Source organism: Protopterus annectens, chromosome 5.part0 (assembly GCF_019279795.1).
Source record: "Protopterus annectens isolate FY-2018-M chromosome 5.part0, PAN1.0, whole genome shotgun sequence".
Taxonomy (NCBI): Eukaryota; Metazoa; Chordata; order Ceratodontiformes; family Protopteridae; genus Protopterus; species Protopterus annectens.
This window is the reverse complement of record NC_056735.1, coordinates 645575851-645589370: the sequence shown is the minus strand read 5'-3', so window position 1 is coordinate 645589370 and position 13520 is coordinate 645575851. Positions and strand designations below refer to the sequence as shown.

Sequence of the window (13520 nt, the reverse complement as noted above, 5' to 3'; positions counted from 1 at the left end):
GCTCACCTAATATAAACCCGTTCTTTGAGTCTGAATCAGAAATCTGGGGAGAAAGCCCTGTATCTGTCCCTTCATCTTCCTGTTCAGATTCTGAGTCTTGAATCTCTTCAGGAAAAGAGGGATCCTGCTTTCTTTTACCAGAAATGATTTAATTAGAAAGATCAATTGTCTGAAATAAACCATGAGGCAGATGCAGTAAATTACTCCTATCAAAGGAAATTTAAGGAGGATTAGATAGATGCTTAGTTTTCTTTTTTCTTTTTTTGTTGCAGGAAAAATGAGGCCAACAGTCTTATTAATGGCAGCAGCTACTTCCCCAGGAATGCGCACAACATACTGACAAATCAGGGAAGTATTCCCTGTTTTCTCTCCTAGGACCATCAAGGGTGGCTCTCCCTTACCCACTGAGGGGACTCCAACAGACACAGAGATGTAGTTAACCCTGGTCTACAGTTGCTGTAGATGCTACTCCAAAGGGAACTGGAGTAAAAGGTGAATGGCCTGAGGTACAACTAATGGCCCTAGCAGAGTCATCAACCTGCAGCTGAGAAAATGCTTGTTGTTTAACGTTTTCGTTTTTGTGTCTCTAAGATGGACTGACCCTAGGACTGGCAGTGTGTTCTATGATCAAGCTGAAAATGGTGCATCTTTCCAAAGGAAAATAAAGTCTTTAATAGTCACTTTTCACAGAAAAACACAGTAGACAGTACTTTAAAACAGTTTGTCAGCCCTCGAAAGCAAAATAAACACAGTTTAATTACAGAAAAGACAGGTTTAAATACTTTAAACAACTTTTAAACTGCATTGAAAAAGAGCACTTCTATTTAAAAGTACAATATAGTCTCATAATAGTCTATTAAAACACAACTTCCTAGCTTTATACTAGCTTTATAGAACAGAAACTGTTAAAAACATTTTTTTACTAGGAAGGTTTTTTCCCCTGAAGAGAACTTATCTACCCAGAAAAGGAACAGCATAACCAACCAGTGATCCTCAAAAGCCTTAAAGGAGTGTACTCTTCGGCAGCAAGAAAGCTCTGAAGTCCTTGGCATTTAAACTTTTTTTTTAATCTAATTTCAAGCTGACTAATGGTTTGGGTATGAGGAATGTGCCCTAAAACTCTGGATATTATATTCTTTCATGACATAACCCCATATAGCTGAAGCTACTGCAGCAGTGATCAATATGAAAACCATATATTTTATTCATTTATTAACCAGGAAGCCCACTGGGTACAGGTGTCTATTTCCAAGGAAACATGGAGCACTATCTGGTCAAGGTGACACTGTATACATGTAGAAATTAAAGGAATTAAACCTAAGACTATAGGAAAGGCTTATTAGCATCTCATAGGCTTAACCCTCTGGTGTAAACGGGTCTACTTTAATTAAACGAAAGCAGAATCTGTTGAATACGAATCTGCCGACACATAAACAGCGAAACGCAATAACGTCAAACACACAAAACTGCGAAATTCAAACATCGGAACTGCAATAGTCGGCCAACCTCACCGCCCGTAACATACTACCTACGCAAACACAACAACAAAAAACACATACATACACTTACCAAAACCCTACTACTAACCCTAAATTAAAGCACCAAAACCCCATTTGTAACCCTACACTAAACCCCACATACACAACTATCTATGCACTACCCTTAACCCCTCCCTAACCCTAAGGTCCGAATACCGACACTTACCCTACAGAACTATACCCACACAAAGTAAATATTCCACACACATACACTTAACAAAACCCTACACTAAACATTACATACATTACCTATCTATGCACTTACCTTAACCCGGACCCTAACCCTAAAGTCCGTAACTATCGCACACTTACCTTATGGAGCTATACCACAGATGGGTCAACTATGACAATTCGACATTTCCGATTTCGCTATTTGGTGCATTCGACATTTCCATGTTTCACTGTTTACGTGTCGACGGATTCATATTCTACGGATTCCGCTTTCTTTTAATTAAAGTAGACCCTGGTAAACTGTACACGTATATGCATGCGTGTGTATGTGTATTTATAATGATAAATTGGGATTTAATAGCCTATAAAAAAGAAACGTGTGAGATATGGACAGTGTTATTTTGGGTAGATAGGGAGAACAGCCAGACAAAGCACACTGGCTGGTGAATCAGCCAAAAGAAAATGCTTAGAAATGTAAGTCCAGAAATGGGCTGAAGATAAGATGGAAAAGTTCTGGTACTAAAGTGAAGGAGCAGGGAACAACAACACAGAAATATGTGCTTACAACATTTGAATATCAAAACAACATTTTTTAAAGATTTAGGTCAAGAATAAATTTCATATTTGAGCAGAAAAAATAATTAAAAACTAAACATAACTGTGATTATCAATAACTATCCCATTGTTTCCAGTATTAGTCACACTTAAACTTTCATTGCAAACATAAAGTGCAAAGCCAAAACAGGTTCCTGTTTAAATTCTGAGAAGTGCAGATACATTCATCAGAATGATGAGACTAAAAGTTTGAATTTGGGGATCATATACCAAGTTCAAAGTCACAGTACCTTGGAGTGTTCTGCATAATCCAAGGTACAGAGGTCCTGGAATTTGCATATATTGTATACAAGTAGCAGAGCGTGAGGTGTGGGCCACTGCAAAAACATTTTAATAACTGTTTACAGAGTTTCAAGACTTAGTGTAGTTCATTATCACTCCCACTTTATGTTTCATACTTGGTGGACTCACAGTTATTAGTGCCACACTACATATTGAGAACCTATAAAACACAAATCAGAACTTTTCAGAAAAAAAGTACAAAGTAACAGTTTCAATATGCTGTAGGTCTTGGAAACAACAATAAAGAAGTAAAATACAACATAAGTCAAAATACTTCTGTGCTATTATTAGGGTTAATCTTGAAGTTCATTGCAACTAGAGGTAATATAATACTTCTGGATTTATTTATAAACTGAGTCATTTGCATTACTGACTACTACTCTTATTTTTTCTTGAACATTATGACTAGGATTAATCTCCTAGAATCATGTTTTTTATTCTTCTGTTCTCTGATTACCCCATTTCAGAGTCATGGGGGATCTGCAGCCTCCTTTAGCACTCAGTAGGTATAAGATAAAGAAACTTACCTTGCATAGAATGTTAGTCTACAGAAGGACACACACACACACACACACACACACACACGCACACACGCACACACGCACACACGCACACACATATTCTTTGTGCAAAGGGGTGTATCCAGAAATCTAGATTTTGTACTCAGACTTAATATTATTAACCCCACCACCCACCTTTCATAAAAAGGTACTCAAACGTAAAAATGCTAAAAGAAGTGGACACGTTCTTTTCAAGTGTTGCCATTCTTATCCATACAGAGCTATTTTCTGAGGTGTATTCCTTTCACACACACATTCTCTGTATACCTCTATACTGAAAATATTTGTTTACACAATTTAATACTTGAAAACATGAATCAGGACACAATTAAAACTCCAGTTATATATATATATATATATATATATATATATATATATATATATATACTGTGGTATAGGTTAAGCACTTTCTTTCATTTAATGTTAACAAACTTCTTCAGAACAAACGGACATTACTAATGAGACTATTTAAATACAAATAAATTAATTATGTAAATTAATTGTTAAACCAATCACAGTTATTCCATTCAGTGAAAATCCATCATTCAATTATAAAAATGTACACATCTTAAAGGAAAACCATGGATGCTTTAAACACTTACTAATATAAAATTATTTTGTATATATATATATATATATATATATATATATATATATATATATAAATAAAATCAATTTTCTTATAAAAACTGATGAACTGAAATTAATAATATAATCTGTCATTTAAAAGACATTTTACATTCAATGTGCCATTAAGCCCAGGAGTTTGGTCAGCTTTTAAAAAAACTTGCCATTTTAGCTCTTTCATTTCAAGAGCATTATTATAGTTGGTAACATAAGGTGACACATCAATGAAATCTAAAACAAAAAAATGTGAATTTCTTAAAATCCAAACAATCCATTGCATGTTTGGCCAAAGCATTATTAACATCTTTGTTTTTAATGGCTAAGCAATGTTCATAGATTCTTTTATACAATTCTCTAATAGTCTTCCCTACATAGATCTTATGGCAGGTGGAACAAGTGGCAAGATAAACTATTCCACAGCTCTTACAATTAAATCTAGATTTACTAGTAATTATTCTTTGAATGTGAGGAAAAAACATATTTTTGGAAGAATCTATGAACCTGCACTGTTTACAGTCGTAGCAAGGGTAGATGCCCACAGATCCCTTAATCCTTTTTGGTTCACTTATCTCCAAAATGGACTTAACACTAACTACTTTTTTGTAGATGGAATTGGGATGGTCACCTATGACCCTAATCAAATCACTGTTGCCCAAGATTACCTTCCAATTATTCACAATGGCCTGTTTGACCTTATAAGAGTCTAAGCTAATGGGGACAGGAAAGGCACAGTCCATCTTTTTATCACTGTCATTATTTTAGAAGTAAACCCACTTATTAAAATAGGTGGAAATGTATCCATTCTGACCACAGAATTTCTTCAAAAATGTTCTTTAATTTGTCATGTGGGTACCCCCTCTGTACAAACATACAAATCAGTTTGTTTACTTCACTTATAAATTTCTCTTCTTCAGAAATGATCCTGCTGAGTCGTATTATTTGCCCACGAACCAAGTTCGACTTCATGAACCTCAGATGTCCACTTTCAAAGTGGAGAAAATTATCAGTGTAAGTCTTTTTCCTATACACCATACTAGTGAATTTTTTCTCATTAATGTTCATTGTGATGTCCAGATCTAGGAAGTGCACATTCATGCCTACTTCACTCATCACAAAATTGAGACCAAGTGGGTGTTTATTGATATCTTCCAAAAACAAATTTAATTCATCAACAGGACCATTCCAAATGAAGACCAAGTCATCAATAAACCTCTTATAAAAAGAAACACATCTGAATCTTTCTAACTTGGTCAGAAAGGACAATTCCCACCAACTTAGAGCTAAATTAGCAAAAGCGGGTGCTACCATCGCACCCATGGCTACCCCACAAGTTTGGCGATAAATCTTGCCATCAAATAAAAAAGTTGTTCCTTAAGACTATGTCCAATAATAACAGTTTGACACATTATTTCCTTTTTGAGTGTTGAAGTTTCCAAGAGATGCTCAGAAAAAAGTACCCATTTGAGTACTCTGAGTATTACTAGCTACACCCTTGCTTGCACACACACACACACACACACACACACACACACACACACACACACACACACACACGCACACACACGCACAGACACACACACACATGCGTGCGCACGCGGACGTGTGTGCACGAGTATACACACATACGTATGCACACATGCACACATAACAACATGAAAACATTTTTTATTTGTACTTATTTCTTGATTTGTTAATTTTCCATTGATCATTTTTGACCTTCTCTTCGGTCTGTGAGGAAATTGAACCCTCCATTCCTGTCTCTCATCGTTTACTTCTTGTAGAACCTATAAGATATGTATTGAATATCAACATCACTAATGGAGCTCAAGCTGTCTGATTACTTCCATTGTGATTTGTATCACTTATTAGATCTCTTCACCGTCCTTTGTCTCCATCTTTTGATGTCTGTCACTGTACAGTCCTTGTTCTTAATCTTATTTCCATTGTAATTAATTTCCTTATTCTATTCCAAGAGATCTAAGATAAAAAAGGTAATGGGTTTATTTAGACAACCATCAATACTGTTTTCTATTTTGCTGGAAATTGCCAAAGTGGTTTCCTTTTCACTCTCATGTTCTATTTTAATTTACTTATATTCCATCTTAACCAAGATCTAAAATTAATCCTCCATACCCATATAAAGGTCTTTCCATCTACAGGTACTTGCAAAATGTTCTTACTGTCAGGTCTGAATGAAAAGTAAAAAGAGTCCCCACAAACTTTTAGGGAATCACATTAATCCACACCCCACAAAAAAAAAAAATTAAGGCAGTAAGTAGAAAGGAAAGTGACTGAAGAAATGGCATGAATAAAGGAGCTGAAAGAGGAATAGTCAAGGGTAATATGGCTATAAGAAAATGAAGAATATTGTGTATAAGCTCTAAAAAACTACTAATTTTGATTGAGGAGCAGCATTCGGGTATTGTGAGAGTGCTAACAGTTTGATATCCAGAGAATCATGATGTAATCCACCATATCTGGATTTATGCTGCACATATGAAGCAGACAGAGAACAACTGGATTAAGAACATTCTGTTATACTGAGTCCAATCAGAGCTAATTATAGAATGGAGGTGGGAGAAACAGAAGAATAGGTGAGGAGTTATTTGTATTTCAAGTAAAAAAAAGTTTGTTTATGCACCCTTTTCACAATGGAAGGAAAAGCCTAAGCAGGAAACATTGAGAGAAGAGGTAAAAGGTGATTAGTGAAAAGCAAAATGTGTCATAAAAGAATAAATAGACTCGATTAACACATATCAATAAAATAAACATTGTCAAAATCACTATGGTTCTTAAAACAGGTTACTTCAAGCATTCATTTGCATGAGGTAAGTATAAATAGTAGCAAATATCATTTTAGGTACATCAGTGAAGAACGGAAAGCTAAGAGAAACATATGAAAACTGTCTTCTGTTTATGAAAAGAGACGCAGTAAAGTACAAACCAGAGATTATAAAGTCCATGCTTAGAAATTCATTAAATCATTACTGAAGAGCAGCTCCTACTTATAAAGAGTCCTTGTGTAGTATAATATATAAGGCAATATGGATTCATGGCATGCCAGTCTAGTTCATTGAGTTTCTTAGATAATTTATTCTGGGAGGTTTGTAGATGCAGTCAGACTATATTTTATCAAACCTTAGACTCATTGCTATGAGGAATAGAGGTTTAGGAACATAGGAACATAGACAAGTGATCATAGGGACCATAAGATGCCTATCTATATACACCTTTGATCAAAAAACTCAAAGGTTTTTGAAACCCTTTCAGAGCACTTAATAATGCACACTTCTGAAAGTGAGCAAGGCCATATATGATAACCCAGATGTAAATGTGTATCTACTAATCCAGACATCAAGACTAGCATTAAAGTTAGTTAACATAGTACTTTCTTTGACCTGCAGTGGTAACTTATTCCATAGGCTTAGAAAAAAAGTTGAGTCTAACATTTAACTTAGGCAGCTTGTAGTGTGGGTTACTGTTAAGTGTTCTGAGTTAAAAAGTACTAATAACACAGTTGGTAACGCTGTAACCAACAGTAAAAATGAAAGCATTTAATATAGATTACATTTGCAACCTTTACTTTTCAGTATCTATATGGTTGACATTGCAAAGGAGAGGTGGGGATGGGGAGAAAATACAAAGAAAACATGAGAAAAAGAACTGATAAAAGCTTGAAACTATAAGTTGGAGGGATAGACTATGGAAAGACTTAGCTAGGATAAGGAATGGTTGCACAGAATAACTTGGATATACAAGACAAAAAGTGTAAGATAATACAGCAAGATCCGAAGATGAAATTATCTAAAAAAAAGAAGAAAAAGCCACACATATGATCATATCACATAACTCTAATGTGAGATCTTATTGTTAAATTACCTTAAGAAAAGTTTCATATGCTTGGGTAGGGTGATACCAAGGTGTACAAGCAAAGGTATCATCTGTATTAACTGAAATTATTTCTCTTGCCCTGTACAGACATGCTGGAAAAACAAACCTGGAATATTGCATACAGTTATGGAGATATCATTCTACAAAATGCTAAATGAATAAAAAATGAGCTGATGCAATAAGTGAAACAGGTACATTGTTAGTAGACCAGAAGTCTTACTAGGCAGGGTAAAGGAAGAAAAGGGGATCTGCAAGGATTCTCTGTCTATTAGTAGGGAACTGACAGCCTTCTCGGATAGTTTAGCATGTACTGGTGTTGGCACATATTTTTCATAAATGACCTATAGAAAGGATAGTCAGGTCACTGTGAATGAAAAGATTTTTGGGGTTAATACCTACATGGAAAATATCCTGTTTTAAAAAAATGGAAATGTGTAGACTAGAGCATCCAAGCCTAGCTTTGGGCACACATGTTCAGACAGGATGGTGTGCATTTGCCAAGATCAGGGAAGAGAATTTTTGCAGCAGATATTTTGCAATATTTGACAAATACTAGGCAGGATTTTTGCAAGGTAGAAAATTTAACAGTTCATAGCTAGCAACATTTGATGCATCTCTGATGGTTATTAATGCTAGGAGCATTAATAATAATGTTTTTTTTTTCAATTGGAAAATGTGCTACATTCCCACAAGATTGATTTTGTTATTGTTTGTGAAACATGGTTAAAGAACAGTGACTATTAACCATTTCTGTCAGGGTATAAATGTTTTGACCCTAAAAGACATTCTAACAAAATATCAGGTGAAGGTGCTACAATAGGGATTAAAGATAGTTATGAGACCTACGATTATTACATGATCAGTAATAATACCAATGCTAAAGACTGTGTAACTGTGAAAATAAAGACAACCCTGGAACATATAACAGTTGTCGGAGTATATAGACCACCAAAGTATTGCATGAAACACAGGCAGGAAGAATAATATTAGGTGAGGAATTAAATTTACCAGAAACAGCCTGGAATAATATTGATTCAACAACATTAGTAAGGAAATTATTCACAGCGTATATTCAGGAACAACAATTGCTTTAGATTGTAAAAAACCTACCTGGGGCCAGAACATACTAGACATTGTTTGTGTTCCCAAAGAAATGACTGTAACTTCAAGTCAAGTTTTGCCACCATTGATGTGGAGTTATCATGGGGTTAGAAAGGTTAATTTGTTGCTAGATAGGTCTGCCAAACTGAAATCTCAACCAATGCACAGAAGGATAATTACATATTATATGGAAGCAAAACAGTCATTATGTAAAACTAACTGGAGTGAGGTGTTCAATGGAAAAACTGCAGATGGAATATGGAAAGTTTTGAAAGAGAAATAAGTTGGACAAACAGATTAAAGATAGTGTGAGACAAGATCAAGAAAGATTTGAAGAAAATTTATATAAAGATATTGAGCATAATAGGAAACCTTTTAAGATATATAAGATGTAGAAGGAGTAAAGACATGAAAATTGATAAACTGTGTGCAGATTCTAAAATTTATTCTCAGATACAACAGATTATACACATATTTACAAAATCTTATGCAAAACAGTTTGGCTCCACAAAAGGGGTAATAACTTGTCCTAGTGACATCTAGGTAACAGTAGTATAAAAGACGAACTAGGCAATGCTGCTTCAACAAAAATAGCTATTTAGTCAGACGAAGCTTTCAGGTAAAAAACCCTTCATCAGTGTACATAGAATAGCAAATATCCTTCCCCTTATATATAAAAAACACACAGCCAAACAATTAAATAATTAACAAACAATTAAAATCAATTAATAATTAATAAATGCTCTTCTAAAAACAGTAGCATTCTTTGTACACAAAATTAAAGTACAAACATATTTATTTATGAAAATGTCACAATTCAAGTTCCTAATGCAGGCACTTTTTTTGGAGTTATCAAAAAGTACTACAGAATCATCAGGCAACCTATGTAGAAGATTCTCCAGGAATGCGAAGTACACTAACTGGTTCTCTGACAGAGTAGCTGATGCTTGGAATAGACTACCAAATTACATTAAAGCAAGTACTAGTTTAGAAATTTTTATGAACAGCCTGGACACTTATTATGGGAACAAATGTTCTGGTATACTGGCAAGCTAGAAGGCAATTGCCCATGCTTGAAATATTTGTATGTATGTATGTATGTATGTATGTATGTATGTATTGTATGTATGTAAAAGGAAGAGTGATGTGGCATAATCATCAAAGTGCCACAGCATTAAATAAAATAATCAAAGCGGGCACTATATTTTGGTAAAAAAACCTTCATATAACAAAGGGCACAAGTAGTAAGTGGATGACTGTTTATCTCAGGGGTAATATGCGGGTGTTTTATTTATTTATTTTTTTGGGAGGGACAGATAGCACTTTGCATGCATGGGATAGTTTTCTTAATTTTGTTGTAACATCAAGACAAAGAAGAATTCAGAAGCATTTGGTTGGAAAATTCCTAACACTACTATAATGGCATGGAAGAAGTAGAATGTTGGCTAACAAAGGACTACAACATATCCAGGAGGTGAAAAAACTAGACTGGCTAGGGGATGCTTAGCAGTCCTGTTTCACAGCTGTTTACGTATTTCATCAAATAGACAATAAGTTAACTTAGTTATATGAAAAAAGGGAGATCCTTTATCTATAGTCTTCTACAAACTACCTGAAACATAACTTTATTATTTTGAAAGCTTCAGCAAGATTTCTATGTGGGTATACCTCTTTAACTTCGAGAATAATGAATCTACTCATAAGAAAATGTTCGTATGCTTCTTGCAATGGCAATGACTTTTTCACAGTATGCAAATGTATACTGTCTATAATGTTATTAACCTTGCCAAGTGCAAACTAAAAGATAACAGCCCAGATTCATAAAGGTTACCACAAACTCTACTCTATGTTTACACATTGTGTTTACTTTCTGAATTCAAGAACAGCACTACCTCAGTGCTTGTGCTGTCTATTCACTCAGAAAGGTTACACTTAGTGTGCACATGGTTCGCACTTTGTGGTAACCTTTATGGATACGCCTGATGTATCTAAACTAAGCTCTCAAATCTACTATGAAATAACAAGGCCATTACAATTTCATTTTCCCCTTGCAATTCATTTCGTGTAGTTGCACAAAACATTTTACCGGAAGTAGTGGTTAGCATGAAAATAGATTAACTGAATTCTGTTTGTATTGAACTGAAGTTAGTATTACATTAATACAGCAACTTTAAAGCATGTTGTTGTGCCTTAAAATAAGTGAGCACAACGCTCCAAACAACTTGTTTATCTGTTTTACTTATTTACATGCTTCAGTAATTGGGCTCATCACAACTAGGCAGACACAGTTTGCAAAGCAGATTTGATCATAAGTACCCTACTCCACATTAAAATGACAGCTAAAAACAAACTGCCTGTCATAGTCTCAGTTTTATATTTTACCCAGAAAAGCTGTCATATTTTGAAACCATTTAGATATGTTATCAATAAACTTTAGTAAACTGGACAACCAGTAAAAATGCTTTTTAGCAAAAATGGATTTCACAGAGTTCTAAACAGATGTGTAAATACATGTTTTCCAGACTTGACAAAGGAATTTAAAAACCCAGTTTCATCTCAAAACATTTAAGCAAAAGTCAGTTATATAATCTCTGCTTTTTATTTCGCATACTTCTCAACCGTCCAGATTTTTGCAGAATGTCCAGATTTTTCCTTCATATATTTTGTCTTTTCATCATAAAATTTGTGGTTTTCTGAAAAATCCCTTAGGAATGAAGTCACTAAATAATGACAGGCATTTGAGTTTCAGACTTCATATCCTTCAGAAAATCCATGCCAATGCAAAACATATTATTCTATCAACTTTCTAAGTTTGTAAGAGCAATATTTAAAATCTGCCCCTATTTTTGGTCCTTTGTTCCCTCATTATTTTTGTCTTTGTCCAAATTTCTTGTGCTAAGAGGTTGAGAGGTATGTTCACTTGCACTATCTTGCACATTACAGGGAAAATGCACATTCCTACAAAGAAATAATTAGATTCTCTATCTGAAATCAAAGCAAGTACAGAACCTTCATCATTATCATTATCACCAGATTTACAAATACTTCAGAAGAGAAGCCCATTCAGCACAAGAACACAAATATATTGAACACAAACACTTTCATTATTTTGTCAATTTTTAGTTCATACATCTATATTATGCAATACACATAATATATATGTGTCAGTAGAATGATATTATACACACACACACACACATACACATAAATATATATATATATATATATATATATATATATATATATATATATATATATGTGTGTGTGTGTGCATGTGTGTGTGACGTTCAAAATTTTGACAGATCAAAATGTTGATACCCAGAATATCAAAATATTGACCATTCATTATGCTGACGTATCAAAATGTAGCCACTAAAAATACAGACAAAAGACACAAAAACTATACTTCTACAATTAATTTAGACTAAAAATATACTAAAATGAAAAAAAAAAAAAACAAAGACTAAAGCTTCCCAACACCATAGAACAGTATTTAGCTGAATGATGAAAGGGTTTTTAAGGTAAGGTGTAGGGTTAGAGGCAGAGGCAAGGCTCAGGTTAGAGTTAACAGACATTAGTAAGGGGGTAGGTAATGCATGCCAACCCTAATCCTTCCCTTACTTCTGCTACTACCCTAACTCTGCACCTTACTTTAGAAGAAAACATGTCATATCACTACATAAAACTAGCTTAGACACAGAAACATGCACAATATGAAACCTACCCTTTCCTAATCCTGAACTTAACTCTAACCTGCCAGCACTAGAGCAGACACATTCCCTGCCCTAATATCAATTCACTTTTTTTCTGTTTACATTCTGAACTGTCAACATTCCCAATGGCAATATATACATATATATATATATATATATATATATATATATATATATATATATATATGTGTGTGTGTGTGTATAGATATATATATATTTCTATATGGACATATAGCTATATGTTGCTATAAGATATGGCTAGATAGAAACAATGGCTATAAAAGCATCTTACCATTTTGCTGTCTTTCAATCATTTGTCATTTATTTTACTTTTTTACAATTCGTACAATATAATTTGCATTGTGGAGCTTAGAGTCCTGCCTGATAGTTCTGACTAATGTTCCTCTTACTGGTTTACTTTATGTACGTGAGCACAGACCACAAATATGAGGTTTCTACATTTGAATATTTAACCATTTCCTTTCTTTCTTTCTAGTACCGCTATATACTGATCTTTTTCTATTTGTCAACATACACAGTATTATATTCTTTGATTTTATCCCATAAATAATATGCATTTTATGGCATATCACTGCACCAAAATTACAACGATTATCAAAAATGTGTATTTTTTTATTTCATGATAAAATAAAAGTCAGTGGTGCTGACTGTTTGTTACACAATAAACTGCACAAAAATATATTTTTGAACTAAAGGAAAAACATACAGAAGTGATCTCCAACCTTTTTTGCACCAAGAACTGGTTTAATGTAAGACAATTTACCATGGACTGGCTATTGCTTCCACATAATAAAATGCATAATATTTATTTATTTATTTATTTATTTATTTATTTATTTATTTATTTGACATTTGTTTACTGGGCAGACCTGACTGGACCAGAAGTCCATTTTCAACTGAGACCTGGGTAGAAAAGCTCCACAAACTACAATAAAAAGATAATTGGCAATAATTACCAAAAAAAAGTGTACATTCTGCTTAACAGCATAACATTGATCAAC

The 13520-nt window shown here is 34.0% G+C and overlaps 1 protein-coding gene across 1 annotated transcript in view; it reads right to left on the bottom strand.

Annotated features, from left to right (window-relative positions):
- Positions 1 to 12872, bottom strand: part of LOC122802725 (P2Y purinoceptor 8-like) — a 153454-nt gene extending 140582 nt beyond the window's left edge. The window contains exon 1 of the mRNA XM_044072487.1: positions 12791 to 12872. The gene's annotated coding sequence lies outside the window, so the exon portion shown is untranslated. The remainder of the gene's footprint in view (positions 1 to 12790) is intronic.
- Between the last annotated feature and the right edge of the window lie 648 nt (positions 12873 to 13520).